The sequence below is a fragment of the Taudactylus pleione genome, unplaced genomic scaffold, assembly GCF_031769625.1.
Source record: "Taudactylus pleione unplaced genomic scaffold, aTauple2 ptg000830l, whole genome shotgun sequence".
In the NCBI taxonomy this organism is placed as follows: domain Eukaryota; kingdom Metazoa; phylum Chordata; class Amphibia; order Anura; family Myobatrachidae; genus Taudactylus; species Taudactylus pleione.
In genome coordinates, this window is record NW_028285232.1 from 63,822 (window position 1) to 79,563 (window position 15,742).

General features: G+C 48.8%; 1 protein-coding gene across 1 annotated transcript in view; it reads right to left on the bottom strand.

The window, feature by feature from the left end:
* The window catches only part of LOC148474559 (von Willebrand factor A domain-containing protein 5A-like), a 49,535-nt gene extending 39,679 nt beyond the window's left edge, over positions 1–9,856 (bottom strand). Inside the window, exon 1 of the mRNA XM_088458414.1 lies at positions 9,780–9,856. The gene's annotated coding sequence lies outside the window, so the exon portion shown is untranslated. The remainder of the gene's footprint in view (positions 1–9,779) is intronic.
* Positions 9,857–15,742: the final 5,886 nt, after the last annotated feature.

Below are 15,742 nucleotides of genomic sequence, written 5' to 3' on the forward strand. Positions count from 1 at the left end.
GAGCCACATCCACTGGAGCCAAGTCTCTGGCCTTAACCATAACAATTTCCCATTTGTCCATGTTTGTCCTGCAACTGGCGTGTAAGCTAAAACGTACACTCATTCCTTGTCCAAGCCTCACAAAGCAAGTTCTCCAACTGTGGAGACGGAGGAAAATAAAGTGATTGTTTAGTCTTACTCTTAAACAGCTCATTGTCGGGGTGTGTAGTGCCTGGCTGACCACTACACTGTACCATTCACCCCTTATTGCCAAGCAAAACATTCACCCAAGACATGAGTCATCTTCAAGGTCTGAGCCCTCTTCTTGGATGGAACAGGCTCCACAGGACTGGACCTGGATAGAACAAATTAGCCAGGCATTGAGAGCAGATCAGTTTTCTTATAGGGGGCACTGAAGCACCTGAAGACATCTGTCCTTGTGTACTTAGGAGCTTAGGGTCATTCCCTGACCATAAAGTGGAGGTGGAAGGCAGAACTCCTATGCTTACAACCCTGGCGCGTGTAGCAGTCTGCATTAAATGCGATACAGAACGCACCAATGATAAATCCCAGAGGAGTCCTGAATTCTGCTGGCATGTGCAAGAGTGGACTATTTCCCGTGCCACCTCTCATTACTTTGCCATCCTGTTCCCTCTGAGTATCTTCTTCTACACTGATGCCACCAGTTGTGATGTAACAGGATGGGCTTATAATGCCACCTGGTCTGTGGTCACCAATTAATAACTGTGGTTCTAAGGATCCCCTATCATTAGTAACCTGCCACTACTGACCACGTCTACTGGTGGCACTGCACCCCCAAACACTCACCAAGTGCAAGTGAAATCGTTCAAGGAAAATCTTGAAAGCAGAATGATTATAAATGTTCAAAAATAGCTCTGACAAGAGCTCTAACACTACAGTTACAGATGCTGGTGATAATCCAGTAGGTACAAGATGCGATGTGGTTAAAATCCAGACAGTCGGGATGCCGGTGCTTAGAATTCCGGTGCCGGAATCCCGACACCCGTCAGAACCCGGCGCTGGCATCCGACCTCCTGCATCCTGACAGTAAGTAGCGGGGTTAGGGGAAGGGTTAGGCACTAAGGGGGGAGGAATAGGTTTAGGCACTAGCGGGGGTGGTTAGGGCCAGGCTCCAGGGAGGGAGGGTTAGAATACTGACCGACAAGTGTCGGTATCGTAACCCTATCGGGATGCTAGCGTCGGGATTCTGACTGCCAGATTCCGTGCACTGGCATCCTGTACAAGATGATGCACTTTATATATGACTACACTGCCCTTTATACACAATGTTCTACTCCTATATTGGCAGTACATTATTCAGCCCCTGGCACTTTAGCCAAATCAGACTGGTTCATGCGCGTAAATCAGCCTGGAGTGTTTTCACACATGGATACTGGTAGAGGGGTATGCTCCCGTCCCCTGCCAGAGAGAACATGGCTCATCCCCTTCCACTCCCTGGCACCCCTATGTCTTGATGGGGAATGATTTCTTAAATCTAATGCACAAAAATACCTACAGGAGACCTGCACCAGGATTTGGCTGCCACTTCTACACATAACTGAGATCCAGAGGTCGGGAAATCAGATCCCATTGCTGCAGCCACACATGGTGCCCTCCAGTCTGGCACGGAGGGCCTGATTCAGAGATGGCTGGTAATGCAGACACAGCAAATGCCAATCTCATCTTTCCTTTGTGCGGTACGGTGCCATGCAGTATACAAACGCTGAGGCGCCCACTTTCAGGCTGTGCATTTGCTATGGGGATTGTAAACACTCCCATATTGGCATCTACTTTACCTACTCTCCTCTAATGCAACTAAGCATGGCCTCTGATTAGTAATTAGGAGTGCAGCAGCGCTCGCCAGTCGAGATGTGCGCTTTCTTTTTGCTGAGAACCGGACACACACAAAGTTAGAGGTTCCAATTCGAGTAGAACAGAGGGCCTGATTCAGACCCGGTCGCAAGTGCTGAGCGCTCGCAACCGGGTCGATGGTGGCCCACTGGGCATGCGCACGATGTAGCCGGCTCAGTCGTGCGCATGGTGAGTGAGATTGCCCCCTTTGGTGGGCGGGCCGGGGCCGGCCAAACGGAGGCGTTCCCGACGGAATGCCTGCCGTTTGGGGGCGGCCCCACTGACATCACCAGTTATGTCAGTGGGAGAGCTTCCGGCTCTATTAGAGCCGGAAGCTCTCTGGGGCTTGCGGCCACGAGACCCTACTACAAGGGTCTCGTCACAAGCCCGATGGTCGCGATGGTCTTGACCATCGCAACCATCATCCTGGCCGCTCGCAATAGCTGTGGGTGGTCACCCACAGCTATGCGAGCGGGCTCGGAGGCCGCTCCAAAAAAAACAAAAACGCCCTGATTCAGAGCGAGCGCTCTGTCAGAGTGTCCGGCTCTGAATCAGGCCCAAAGGGGGCGAGCTGTCACTCACCATCGACAGCTCGCCCCTTTGGTACGAGACCCGGAGCGTCAGAGCGCCCGTCGCTATCCGGGTCTCACGCATGCGCACGACAGAGCCGGCGCCGTCGAGCGCATGCCCAGTGGGCCACCATCGACCCGGTTGCGAGCGCTCAGCGCTTGCGACCGGATCTGAATCAGGCCCTTAGTTCAGAACTCAGATTTAATAAACTAATCTCGGGTTTTGGATTGCACGTACTGTACATAGGTCCAAATTACATGATTTTAGATGTTTTTTTTTTTATAAATGATAAAGAAATCCAAAACCAGAACAGAAAAGAGCCAAAATATTTCAGGGTGGTTTTGCCAAAACAAAAACATGGTGGTCCGTGCGCGTCTCTAATTTCCAGGCACGCCCATACAAAACCCATTACACGGCCCCTTTTTGTGAACACTATAGGTCACCTCCCAGTCTCCACCCTGAAACACCCGGGGCTCCCAAACTTCTCTCAAGTGTTCTGTACACAACTGAGAACGGCATCGCTCACACTGCTTTGCGCAGTAATGGTATTTGGGACTTTTCGCACATACGCAGTAGCAAAACATCGCTCACCTGCATATATTGGGACTGCAGATTCCTGGAAAGCCTCTACCAGCCGTCTCTGTACTGTGGGGGTAGGTGGGGTTATTGTGCGGCGGTGGCGGCATGTCACTGCTGCGGTCCATACTACCGCACTAAGCATGGGGACACCCCTTACACAGCCGGACTCCAGCCCCGTAGCCGCAATCACACAACCCCAAAGGGGCCCCAGGTTCCCACTGGACCGTTACCTTTTATTATATATACACTATGGGCCTGATTCAGAGCCAGACGCTCTGACAGAGCGCTCGCTCTGAATCAGGGCCGGGCTTGTGTTTCTTTTTTATTAACGGCCTCCTGGCCGCTCGCATAGCTGTGGGTGACCACCCACAGCTATTGCGAGTGGCCATGATGATTGGTCGCGATGGTCAAGACCATCGTGACCATCGGGCTTGTGACGAGACCCTTGTGGTAGGGCCTCGTTTCCGCAAGCCCCAGAGAGATTTCGGCTCTAACAGAGCCGATATCTCTCCACTAACATCACTCGTGATGTCAGTGGGGCCGCCCCCAAACGGTAGGCGTTCACATGGGAACGCCTTTGTTTGGTCAGCCACTCCCCCGGCCCGCCCGCCAAAGGGGGCGAGCTGTCACTTACCATCGACAGCTCGCCCCCTTTGTTGCGAGACCCGGAGAGACAGAGTGCCCGTCGCTAGCCGGGTCTCGCGCATGCGCACGACGGAGCCAGCTCCCTCATGCGCACTGGCCCACCATCGACCTGGCTGCGAGCGCACAGCACTTGCGACCGGGTCTGAATCAGGCCCTAAGTCACCACGTTATGTAAAACATTGAAATAAAACTTTATGGGGCTGATTCTGCATCAGGCGCAGATGTATTATTATACTAATGCCGCGCCCCATTCAGATCATACTGAGACGTCCGCTTGCAGCTACTCCATTCTTTACGCCAAATTAGCACAAGTTCGATTTATCCTATTGGCTATCCAAAACACGTGACAGATGATAGCCAATAGGATAACTAATTTAGCCAAAAGAACAGGTAGAGTCGAACTCGCACATCTCTGGCGCTATTCCGTCTCGGTGCTTGCTCAAGGCCTGTGGCAGATGCGGCTCCTATGTCAGAGTTACTGCGCCTTTAGACACGGCCACATCTCCCCCTATGAGGCATATTTCATTCCAGGCAAAAAGTCCTGTACTTTTCACATGCTGGACTTTTCACCTACATTGCGGGTTTTCAATGCGAAAAAGTATTGAACGCGTGCCCGCTTTTCCCCGTATTCAATTAAAAATCGTCGAAAACAGGACCCGGCGAAACTGTAACATGCGAAAAGTACTGTCAGATTTGGGGAAATCAGCCTGACATACTCCCAAAAGATGCTCTGACATTGGGGATCACTCTAGATACCCCCCGAGTAGGCCTGCTGAAGGTATTTGGGCTATTTCGCGTCTTTGCACAAGTGGTGAAGAATAGCGTTTAGCAGGTTTTTTGGCTCAAAATAAATAGTCCCAACAAATTTTGGGGTACATGAAAATGGGTGCAAGCATATTTTTAAGTTGTTAAAATGTATACTTGGGGGACCCCCTGGAGTCTATTTCGCTAGTTTTTAAGTTTGTCCCCCAACTTTGGACTTTTTTGCCCCCAAAACAAAAGTACTTTTTTGGGGTGATCTAAAGTATTTTTTTTTACTTTTTTTTTTTTCCATGCAGTTTACCTTTGGGGGACTGTCCCAAGGCTGCAGGTGTTTTGTTTTTTTTATTAGAAGTTTACACCCCAAAACCCCAATTCTGCACTTTTTCGACACCTACCTATTCATAGGCAAAACTTTTTCGCTTATTACATTGCATTGCGTTGCGTTTTCGCGTACGCAAAAACTAATTGAATACGGAGGAAACTTTCAGACTGGCGAAATGACGTCACCCGCGATAATTTTTCACAGAAAACGACTTTTCGCGGCTTATTGAATACGGCCCAATGTCTCTTATTGCTGTATGAAGGGGATTTCTATATGTTAGAAACAAGGGCCTTATATTACAGCCGCTGTGATGATCTATGTGCAGCCCCTGTACTCTGCGCCATCGTTTTGTCATCTTCAGCTTGTAAAGAAAAAACGCAATAAGGGACTTTTTAAATCCTACTAATCACCAGCAGACTATTGATAAATATTCTAATTGTTACTTTCCTGTAATGCAGACCTGGAAACAAAGGGGTATATTCACCTGCGGGTTTATAGAGCCTATAGCAACCAATCAAACTCTACTTTTCATTTATCTAGCAACATCGAAAAGATAATCGCTAGAATCTGATTGGTCGCTACAGACAACTCCACTTCTAAAAACCCTGCCTTTAGTAAATATGCCCCAAAATGTTTCTTACGCTGGGCAGTGAAATCTTATGGTTGCAACTCTGTGCTCCACCTAAGCTATAATGTCATTGTCGCACAGTTTCACTGTCTGTCCCCAAGAGCTAGCTCTCACTTTGGGGCTGTAGTAGAACAATTAGAAAGACCATCCTGCTGCTTCCTGCAGATTATAGCTGCACTGGAGCCGTCAGTGGGAACAAGAGGAGGCTGGTAGGATTGCTGTAATACTTGTACTGAGCATAATATGACACAGATGTCAGGAATTGGGCTCTATTCTGCATTTACAGAGCAGAAAAAAAACCAAACAAACAAAAAACAATGGGCCTGAAATTCCTCCACACACAGAAAATAGAAACAAGTTCTGAGACTCACAAAGTTCACCGATAATTGAATATTCAGTTGCTAGAAAAGGATGATTTTACTGCGGACATGTAGAGCTTCATGTATATGCAGTTTAGCTCAGGTGAGATGACGGACGTCACTTCCAGGTGTCTGCAGCCCTCTAATGGGCACCGGAAAGCTGCATCCGATGGGTGCCAACCATCGTACACTCACAATTCGGTGGAAGTAGTCCTTCCATTGAACCGGGAACACTGATTGCTGCTAACCATCAGCTACCGATGTCCATCCCTAGTGCTAAGTAAAAGAAACCGGGACTCTCCTTAGCCAACCAGTTAATCACATGCACTAAACGATGTAACATTTTCTAAGCTTAGCGTTGCTTGGCTGGTCCAGCAAATCAGATTGCCAGTCATCAAGATCCTCAAGTCATTTAGCGCCGGGCACTAGTAGACTATCACTCTGCCAGAGTCTACTGCACAGACCGCCGGGAAAATGGTGCGGCAGCCATCTTCCCAGTGAATTCCCTACTGCACAGGCGCAAAATGCCGGTAAAATGTGGCGGTAATTTGTACCTATAGTATATATATATACAGCTTCCCTCCCTGTTACACCTATAGCATATATACAGCTTCCCTCCCTGTTACACCTATAGTATATATACAGCTTCCCTCCCTGTTACACCTATAGCATATATACAGCTTCCCTCCCTGTTACACCTATAGTATATATACAGCTTCCCTCCCTGTTACACCTATAGTATATATAGTTTCCCTCCCTGTTACACCTATAGTATATATACTGCTTCCCTCCCTGTTACACCTATAGTATATATACAGTTTCCCTCCCTGTTACACCTATAGTATATATACAGCTTCCCTCCCTGTTACACCTATAGTGTATATACAGCTTCCCTCCCTGTTACACCTATAGTATATATATACAGCTTCCCTCCCTGTTACACCTATAGTATATATACAGCTTCCCTCCCTGTTACACCTATAGTATATATACAGCTTCCCTCCCTGTTACACCTTTAGTATATATACAGCTTCCCTCCCTGTTACACCTATAGTATATATACAGCTTCCCTCCCTGTTACACCTATAGTATATATATACAGCTTCCCTCCCTGTTACACCTATAGTATATATACTGCTTCCCTCCCTGTTACACCTATAGTATATATACAGTTTCCCTCCCTGTTACACCTATAGTATATATACAGCTTCCCTCCCTGTTACACCTATAGTATATATACGGCTTCCCTCCCTGTTACACCTATAGTATATATACGGCTTCCCTCCCTGTTACACCTATAGTATATATACAGCTTCCCTCCCTGTTACACCTATAGTGTATATACGGCTTCCCTCCCTGTTACACCTATAGTATATATATACAGCTTCCCTCCCTGTTACACCTATAGTATATATACAGCTTCCCTCCCTGTTACACCTATAGTATATATACAGTTTCCCTCCCTGTTACACCTATAGTATATATACAGCTTCCCTCCCTGTTACACCTATAGTATATATACAGCTTCCCTCCCTGTTACACCTATAGTATATATACAGCTTCCCTCCCTGTTACACCTATAGTATATATACAGCTTCCCTGCCTGTTACACCGATAGTATATATACAGCTTCCCTCCCTGTTACACCTATAGTATATATACAGTTTCCCTCCCTGTTACACCTATAGTATATATACAGTTTCCCTCCCTGTTACACCTATAGTATATATACAGTTTCCCTCCCTGTTACACCTATAGTATATATACAGTTTCCCTCCCTGTTACACCTATAGTATATATACAGTTTCCCTCCCTGTTACACCTATAGTATATATACAGTTTCCCTCCCTGTTACACCTATAGTATATATACAGCTTCCCTCCCTGTTACACCTATAGTATATATATACAGCTTCCCTCCCTGTTACACCTATAGTATATATATACAGCTTCCCTCCCTGTTACACCTATAGTATATATACAGCTTCCCTCCCTGTTACACCTATAGTATATATACAGTTTCCCTCCCTGTTACACCTATAGTATATATACAGCTTCCCTCCCTGTTACACCTATAGTATATATACAGCTTCCCTCCCTGTTACACCTATAGTATATATACAGCTTCCCTCCCTGTTACACCTATAGTATATATACAGCTTCCCTCCCTGTTACACCTATAGTATATATACAGTTTCCCTCCCTGTTACACCTATAGTATATATACGGTTTCCCTCCCTGTTACACCTATAGTATATATACAGTTTCCCTCCCTGTTACACCTATAGTGTATATACGGCTTCCCTCCCTGTTACACCTATAGTATATATATACAGCTTCCCTCCCTGTTACACCTATAGTATATATACAGCTTCCCTCCCTGTTACACCTATAGTATATATACAGTTTCCCTCCCTGTTACACCTATAGTATATATACAGCTTCCCTCCCTGTTACACCTATAGTATATATACAGCTTCCCTCCCTGTTACACCTATAGTATATATACAGCTTCCCTCCCTGTTACACCTATAGTATATATACAGCTTCCCTCCCTGTTACACCTATAGTATATATACAGCTTCCCTCCCTGTTACACCTATAGTATATATACAGTTTCCCTCCCTGTTACACCTATAGTATATATACAGTTTCCCTCCCTGTTACACCTATAGTATATATACAGTTTCCCTCCCTGTTACACCTATAGTATATATACAGTTTCCCTCCCTGTTACACCTATAGTATATATACAGTTTCCCTCCCTGTTACACCTATAGTATATATACAGTTTCCCTCCCTGTTACACCTATAGTATATATACAGTTTCCCTCCCTGTTACACCTATAGTATATATACAGCTTCCCTCCCTGTTACACCTATAGTATATATATACAGCTTCCCTCCCTGTTACACCTATAGTATATATATACAGCTTCCCTCCCTGTTACACCTATAGTATATATACAGCTTCCCTCCCTGTTACACCTATAGTATATATACAGTTTCCCTCCCTGTTACACCTATAGTATATATACAGCTTCCCTCCCTGTTACACCTATAGTATATATACAGCTTCCCTCCCTGTTACACCTATAGTATACATACAGCTTCCCTCCCTGTTACACCTATAGTATACATACAGCTTCCCTCCCTGTTACACCTATAGTATATATACAGCTTCCCTCCCTGTTACACCTATAGTATATATACAGCTTCCCTCCCTGTTACACCTATAGTATATATACAGCTTCCCTCCCTGTTACACCTATAGTATATATACAGCTTCCCTCCCTGTTACACCTATAGTATATATACAGCTTCCCTCCCTGTTACACCTATAGTATATATACAGCTTCCCTCCCTGTTACACCTATAGTATACATACAGCTTCCCTCCCTGTTACACCTATAGTATATATACAGTTTCCCTCCCTGTTACACCTATAGTATATATACAGTTTCCCTCCCTGTTACACCTATAGTATATATACAGTTTCCCTCCCTGTTACACCTATAGTATATATATACAGCTTCCCTCCCTGTTACACCTATAGTATATATATACAGCTTCCCTCCCTGTTACACCTATAGTATATATACAGCTTCCCTCCCTGTTACACCTATAGTATATATACAGCTTCCCTCCCTGTTACACCTATAGTATATATACAGCTTCCCTCCCTGTTACACCTATAGTATATATACAGCTTCCCTCCCTGTTACACCTATAGTATATATACAGCTTCCCTCCCTGTTACACCTATAGTATATATACAGCTTCCCTCCCTGTTACACCTATAGTATACATACAGCTTCCCTCCCTGTTACACCTATAGTATACATACAGTTTCCCTCCCTGTTACACCTATAGTATATATACAGTTTCCCTCCCTGTTACACCTATAGTATATATACAGTTTCCCTCCCTGTTACACCTATAGTATATATACAGTTTCCCTCCCTGTTACACCTATAGTATATATATACAGCTTCCCTCCCTGTTACACCTATAGTATATATACAGCTTCCCTCCCTGTTACACCTATAGTATATAGACATTACCTGCTCTGCGCACTCAGTTAGTTCTATGTCCCAGCCCTGGTAGTTGCTTCCCGTAGTGCTGGGAAGAGGAGGCCGGGTCTGCAGTGTCAGAGCTGGGAGTGTCTGTGTACTGACTGCATCCAGCCTACAGGCCGGGGAGGGGCTGCTCTCAGTGCTGCTCTGTATAGTGACTCCTCTATCAGGGACCAGGCTGCAGACAGAGACAGGAGTCTGTAACACTAATGTATTACTGTACTCTGCTACTTATATCTACCCTCCAACATGACCCCTTCCATTAGGTACAAAACACTCTGCTCCTGGTCTTCCCACCTAATGTATGATTGCAGTCACCTGTGCTGAACTAGGTAGTTGATGACACAGGTGTTTCAACACAGGTGTCTGCAATCATACATTAGGTGGGAAGTCCAGGAGCAGAGCGTTTTGTACCTAATGGAATGGGTCATGTTGGAAGGTACTGCTACTGTCCTTAGCTGAGTATGAGGAGGTATCGGTGAAAGCCAGACCGGACCATCTTCCTGCAGCAACATCTGCCGCTGAGGAGTTGTGTTATCCCCATCCGGTGGTGTGTCAGTGACAGCCTGTCACCTGGGAGGGAGCGATCATCACATTCACCACGGCTCCCCCGCTGGACCAGATGCAGGAACGCCGAACCAGATCAGGTCCCTGTAGCGATCTCTGCTGCGCTGCCCGTCCAGGGGGGAGATCACAGCAGGCTCCCTGTACGAAGCTGCTGCTGCCGGACTAAGGGCCGTATTCAATTAGCATCCGCGATAATATCGCCAATTTTTCAAGTAAAAATGGAGAAAACTTTTCTCCATTTTAAAAAAGGTGATATATGTGCAAAATCCCTATTTTTGTGTAAAAATGTGGGGATTTCTTTCAGAACCCTTGGGACACATAAAGATACATACAGACCCTTTTGGAGGCACATAAAGATACATAAAGATTTCGGAGGGACATCTTTATGTCCCTCCGAAATACCCGACCCAATACGTTAAACGCATTTTTAACGAAAAAAATAAATAAATTTTGACTGAAATTTCAGCTGACGTCCATTTTTTGCCGTCGCTGCCGAAATCTTCCGCAAATCGGCTGATCGTGGCCGATATATCGGGGAAAATGGCCAATTTCGCCTCTAATTGAAAATGGCCCTAAGATGATTAATGTATGCCCTAGATAGGACTCCCTGCTATACAGCCCCCTGCCAGCCGGAACGGATCGCTGACCACCTCAGCCAGCACTTCAGGGTGCCGGAACGGATTGCAGACCACCTTCGATAGCTGTTCCTGGTGGCGGAATTGGCCACAGGCCACCTTAGATAGCCATTCTGTGTTTCTGAACGGTGCTTTTTCCACCTTAGATAGCCGATCCAGGGGCCGGTATGTGGCGTAGACCTACTTAGATAGTCATTCCGGGTGCCGGAATGGGGCACAGACAGCCTTAGATAGCCGTTTCGGTTGCTGGAACAGGGCTCAGGTCACCTTAGATAGCCTGGACGGGTGCCGGAACATGCGCAGACCACCTTAGATAGTCGTTCCGGGTGCCAGAACGGGGCGCAGACCACCTAAGATAGCCTTTCCAGGCACTGGAACGGGGTGCAGGTCACCTTAGATAGCCAGAAAGGGCTGCAGACTACCTTAGGTGGCCATTACGGAAACCAAAATGCGGAGCTGACCATGTTAGAAAGCCTAACGGCGTGTAGACCACCTAAGATATCCGTTCTGGGTGTCAGAATGGAGCACAGACAGCCGTAGATAACTGTTTCGGATGCCGGAACACGGTGCAAGCAACCTAAGATAGCCGTTCCAGGTGCCGGAACGGGGTGCAGGTCACCTTAGATAGCCGGAACGGGGAGCAGGCCATCTTAGATAGCTGCTCAGGGGACCAGAATGGGGAGATGGCCATGTTAGAAAGCCATTCCGGGTGCCGGACCAGGGTGCAGGTCACCTTAGCCAGCCATTCCGGCTTCCAGAACTGGGCGCAGGTCACCTTAGTCAGCTGTTCTGGGTGTCGGAACAGGGCACAGCCCAACTCAGCCGTTCAGGGTGCCGGAACGGAGCGCTGACCATCTCAGCCAGCCCTTCAGGGTGCCAGAATGGGTTGCAGACCACCTTAGATAGCTGATCCAGGGACAGGAAGGGGGCGCAGACCTCCTTAGATAGTCATTCTGGGTGTCGGAATAAGGCACAGATACCCGTTCCGGGCTAAATAGCCTTTCTGGGTGCTGGAACGGGCCTCAGACCACCTTAGATGGCCGTTCTGGGCCCCTGAATGGTGCTCTTACCACCTTAGATAGCCGATCCAGGGGCCAGAACAAGGTGCAGACATCCTTAGATAGCCGTTTCCGGGTGCTTGAACAAGTCACCTTAGATAGCCAGAATGGGTGCCGGATCACGCGCAGACCACCTTAGATAGCCGTTCTGGGTGCCGGAATGGGGCAGAGACAGCCTTAGATAGCCATTCCGGGTGCCGGAACGTGAAACAGGTAATCTTAGATAGCCAGAAGGGCTGGCGGTTGGGGCGCAGGCCACCTTAGATAGCCAGGACAGGATGCAGACCACCTTAGATGGCCGTTATGGAAACTGGAATGGGCAGCTGACCATGTTAGAAAGCCATTCTGGGTTGTGGAATGAGGCGCAGGCCACCTTAGATAGTTGTTCTGGGTACCGATACAGGGAGCAGGCCACCTTAGCTGATCGTTCCGATTGTCCAAACGGGGCGCTGACTACCTTACCTAGCCGTTCAGGGTGTCGGAACAGGGCACAGACTACCTTAGCCAGCCGTTCCAGGTGCCGTAACGGGACACGGAGAATCTTACCCAGAGTTCAGGGTGCCGGAACGTGGCGCTGACCAGCTTAGATAGCCATTCCAGGTGCCTAAATGGGGTATACAGTATTCCACCTTATTTTGCCATTCCAGGTACGGGAATGGTGCTCTTACCACCTTATCCAGCTGTTCAGGAGTGCAGCGTAGACCTCCTTAGCCAGCCTTCCAGGAGCCGGAATGGGGCACTGACCACCTTAACCAGTATTTCAGAAGTATTTGAAAAAGCAGGTGGATCAGTGAGACAGGAAAATAAGTCAGACAGCAGAGGTAAAAAGACAACAGTTGTAAATATGTAGGCAGTGAGTACATTTTAGAGTAATCAAGGAGAGAGATGATGAGGGCAAGGATGAGGGTTTTAGTGGCTTCCAGTGGTTGAAGGTGCATGATCCTGGAAATTTCTCCTTCATCCACTAGGGGACACTGGAGTTCAAGACAGTGGGGTATAGACGGTGGTAGAGCAGAGCTTGGCACTTTAAATAATTTAAAAGTGTGACTGGCTCCTCCCCCTCTATGCCCCATCAGCCCCAGTTTTTAGAATGTGCCCGAGAGAGCCGGTCGCACATCTGGCTGTCTCCAGCCTTTTTCATATTTTTTATTTTTCAAGCATTGAGGACAGGCAGACTGCTTGCTGTGACAGTCTGCCTGCTACGGGGGAGCCGCCGGGAGGGCACCACACGGCTACTGCAGCCTGTGTCCGGTGACCCTGAGGAGGGGGCACCAGCAGATGGAGTCATCGGACCCTGCGAGGACCCGCCACTGCTGACACCGGCATGTGTCCGGGTTCCTCGCCGCCCCCTCAGCCCAGCATCCCGGCCGCAACAGCCCGTAAGTATATCCCACCACTCCTGACTAGCTGGAGTGGTGGGCGAAAATGCTGGGCTCAGGACAGCGCGCGCTGCGCGGCTGTTACACAGCCTCCTTCCCCTGCCAGTAAACAGGCAGTGTCGGAGCTGCTGATGAGACCCGCTGCTGCACTCGGCAGTCAGCGTCCGGGTCTCTGGCTTAGCCTAGCCACTGTTCCCCCTCTCCTATTTAAATGAGGGGATGGATAAAGCAAGAGGCCCCTTTGAAGCTCCTATATGCAAGGAGGGAGACTGCTGCGTCCCACTGCTACCATAACGGGAGTCTGCAGCCCCGCTATTATAGCCCTGCATAACGGGGCTGGGGCGGGGCTTAAGGAGCCGCTCAACGCGGCTCTAAGTTGCCGCGCTGGTGCTTGTATGAAAGCACCGGCGCTGGCTTATGCTCATTAGCCGCTGTAGAGCGCGGTACAGCGCTCTTAGCGGTTGGTTGCTGTGCCGGTGCTTATTTGAAGAAGCACCGACGCTGGCTCTCACAGCGCTATGCCTGCCTAGAGAGAGAGGCTGGAAAATAACAGCGCTTGTAGTGCAGAGTCCCCGTTAGCGAGACGGGGTTGATTTACCGCCATTAATGTGGCGTTGGGGGCGGGGCTTAGCGGCGACCCGGCCAAGGCCAAAACGCTGGGCTCAAGGACAGCGCGTGCCATGCTGCGGTTAGAGCTAATGAGCACAGCTGCGCCTTTGTACGGGATCCCCCCTCATGTAGTCTGCACTGCAGCAGCATCCCTGAGGTTAGTAAGCGGCTCACTGTAATAATGCCGCTTCCCTGGAACATCCTGCCTGAGCAATGCCAGCAGTCAGTTCCAACACAGGTGGGCAAGCGCTGACTCCCCCCGCCACCCCCCCCGCCCTCCCCCCGCCCCCTCTGCTCAGGAGAGAGGCTGGAAGACAGGACCCGCCATAGCTGAAATCGGCAGAGTCCGGGTCTCCTGCCCCTTCCCCAGCATGGCTGTTAGTAGGCTGACAGCGGTGAGGTCTGCGTTGCACCGCGCACCCTCCCACCCTGTATGCTGCGTTGTCACTTGCAGGGAGGTGCGGGCGCTGTTGCAGTGCTTGTACAGGGAGGAGGCTTTCCGGTGGCGCGCACTCCACGCGCTACAGACCTGGGCCCTCCATTTCAGTATTCGGGCTAGGCATAATACAGCACTGCCTTAGCGATTAGCAGCTCTCATCTATTAACAGGAGGAGACGCTGCGTTACGCAGTTCCTGGCTGTGCTGAGCAACTTTACATGCCCGCTCCTCCAAATGATGATTAAGCCCCCCTCGCTTGTGTAGGAGCCATGATCGCTCCTCCCGTGTTATCGGCATCGGCTGGACCTTCAACTACTCCGCTTTTATGCGGTTCTACTGCGGGGGCAAGTAGCGCTGTGTTGACTGGAGTATATCAGTGGCTCACACAGTGTGGTAATTCAGGAATGCATACAGTCCAGCGACTGCAACAGTGCCCCTGCTTCCCTATTATGGGCAGCAGTATCTACCTGCACACAAGCAGTATAGCTCAGTGCACTACCTGCAGCAGGGAGTGCTTTAGCACTGGTTTCCTACGAGACCCCTCCCTTTTTGGGAGTGCTTCAGTAAATAATAGGATGTCCGTCACTGTATGACAGGAGTATTCCCAGCTAAATACGCTGTGCTGACGGGACACAGTCCCGCCATTTTGCCAGACAGTGTAGTGGTTAGCGTTGCTGCCTCGCAGCAGTGAGGTCGTGGGTTCTCTTCCCACCGTGGTCCTAGCTGTGTGGAGTTTGCAAGCAACGGGTGTTACCCCCTGTCATGGCTTCCCCTTGGTTCTATAAAGGGCACCTGGCTTAACCTAATTAAAGATATATAGTATGTATAGTACTTGTACTAGTCATTGTTCTGGTTGCTGGGGCCAAAACTTATGGTTATAGCTTACCCGTAACCAGGGTTAGCACATTATTGCGTCCCATCCCCAGGCTTATGCCTCATAACCCTGAACACGCTCTATCTCGTCTGATTTTGGAAGCTAAGCAGGGTCAGGCCTGGTTAGTACTTCGATGGGAGACCACCTGGGAATACCAGGTGCTGTAGGCTTATATAGGTTCCAGCACATATACTACATTATAGGCTGGTTTTAAAACCTTCCAGTTCTGTATAGTGCTAGCTACTGTGCATAGCTAGTTGTTAGCAGAATGGGAACTAGCCTAAACCCCTGTTTGCACTATAACACCGCGTTATGCGGTTCTGAGAGGGGCCAGTTACTCAGCCGGTGCACATTCCCGGCTAGAGGCGCTGGGCTGACGGGACACAGTGCC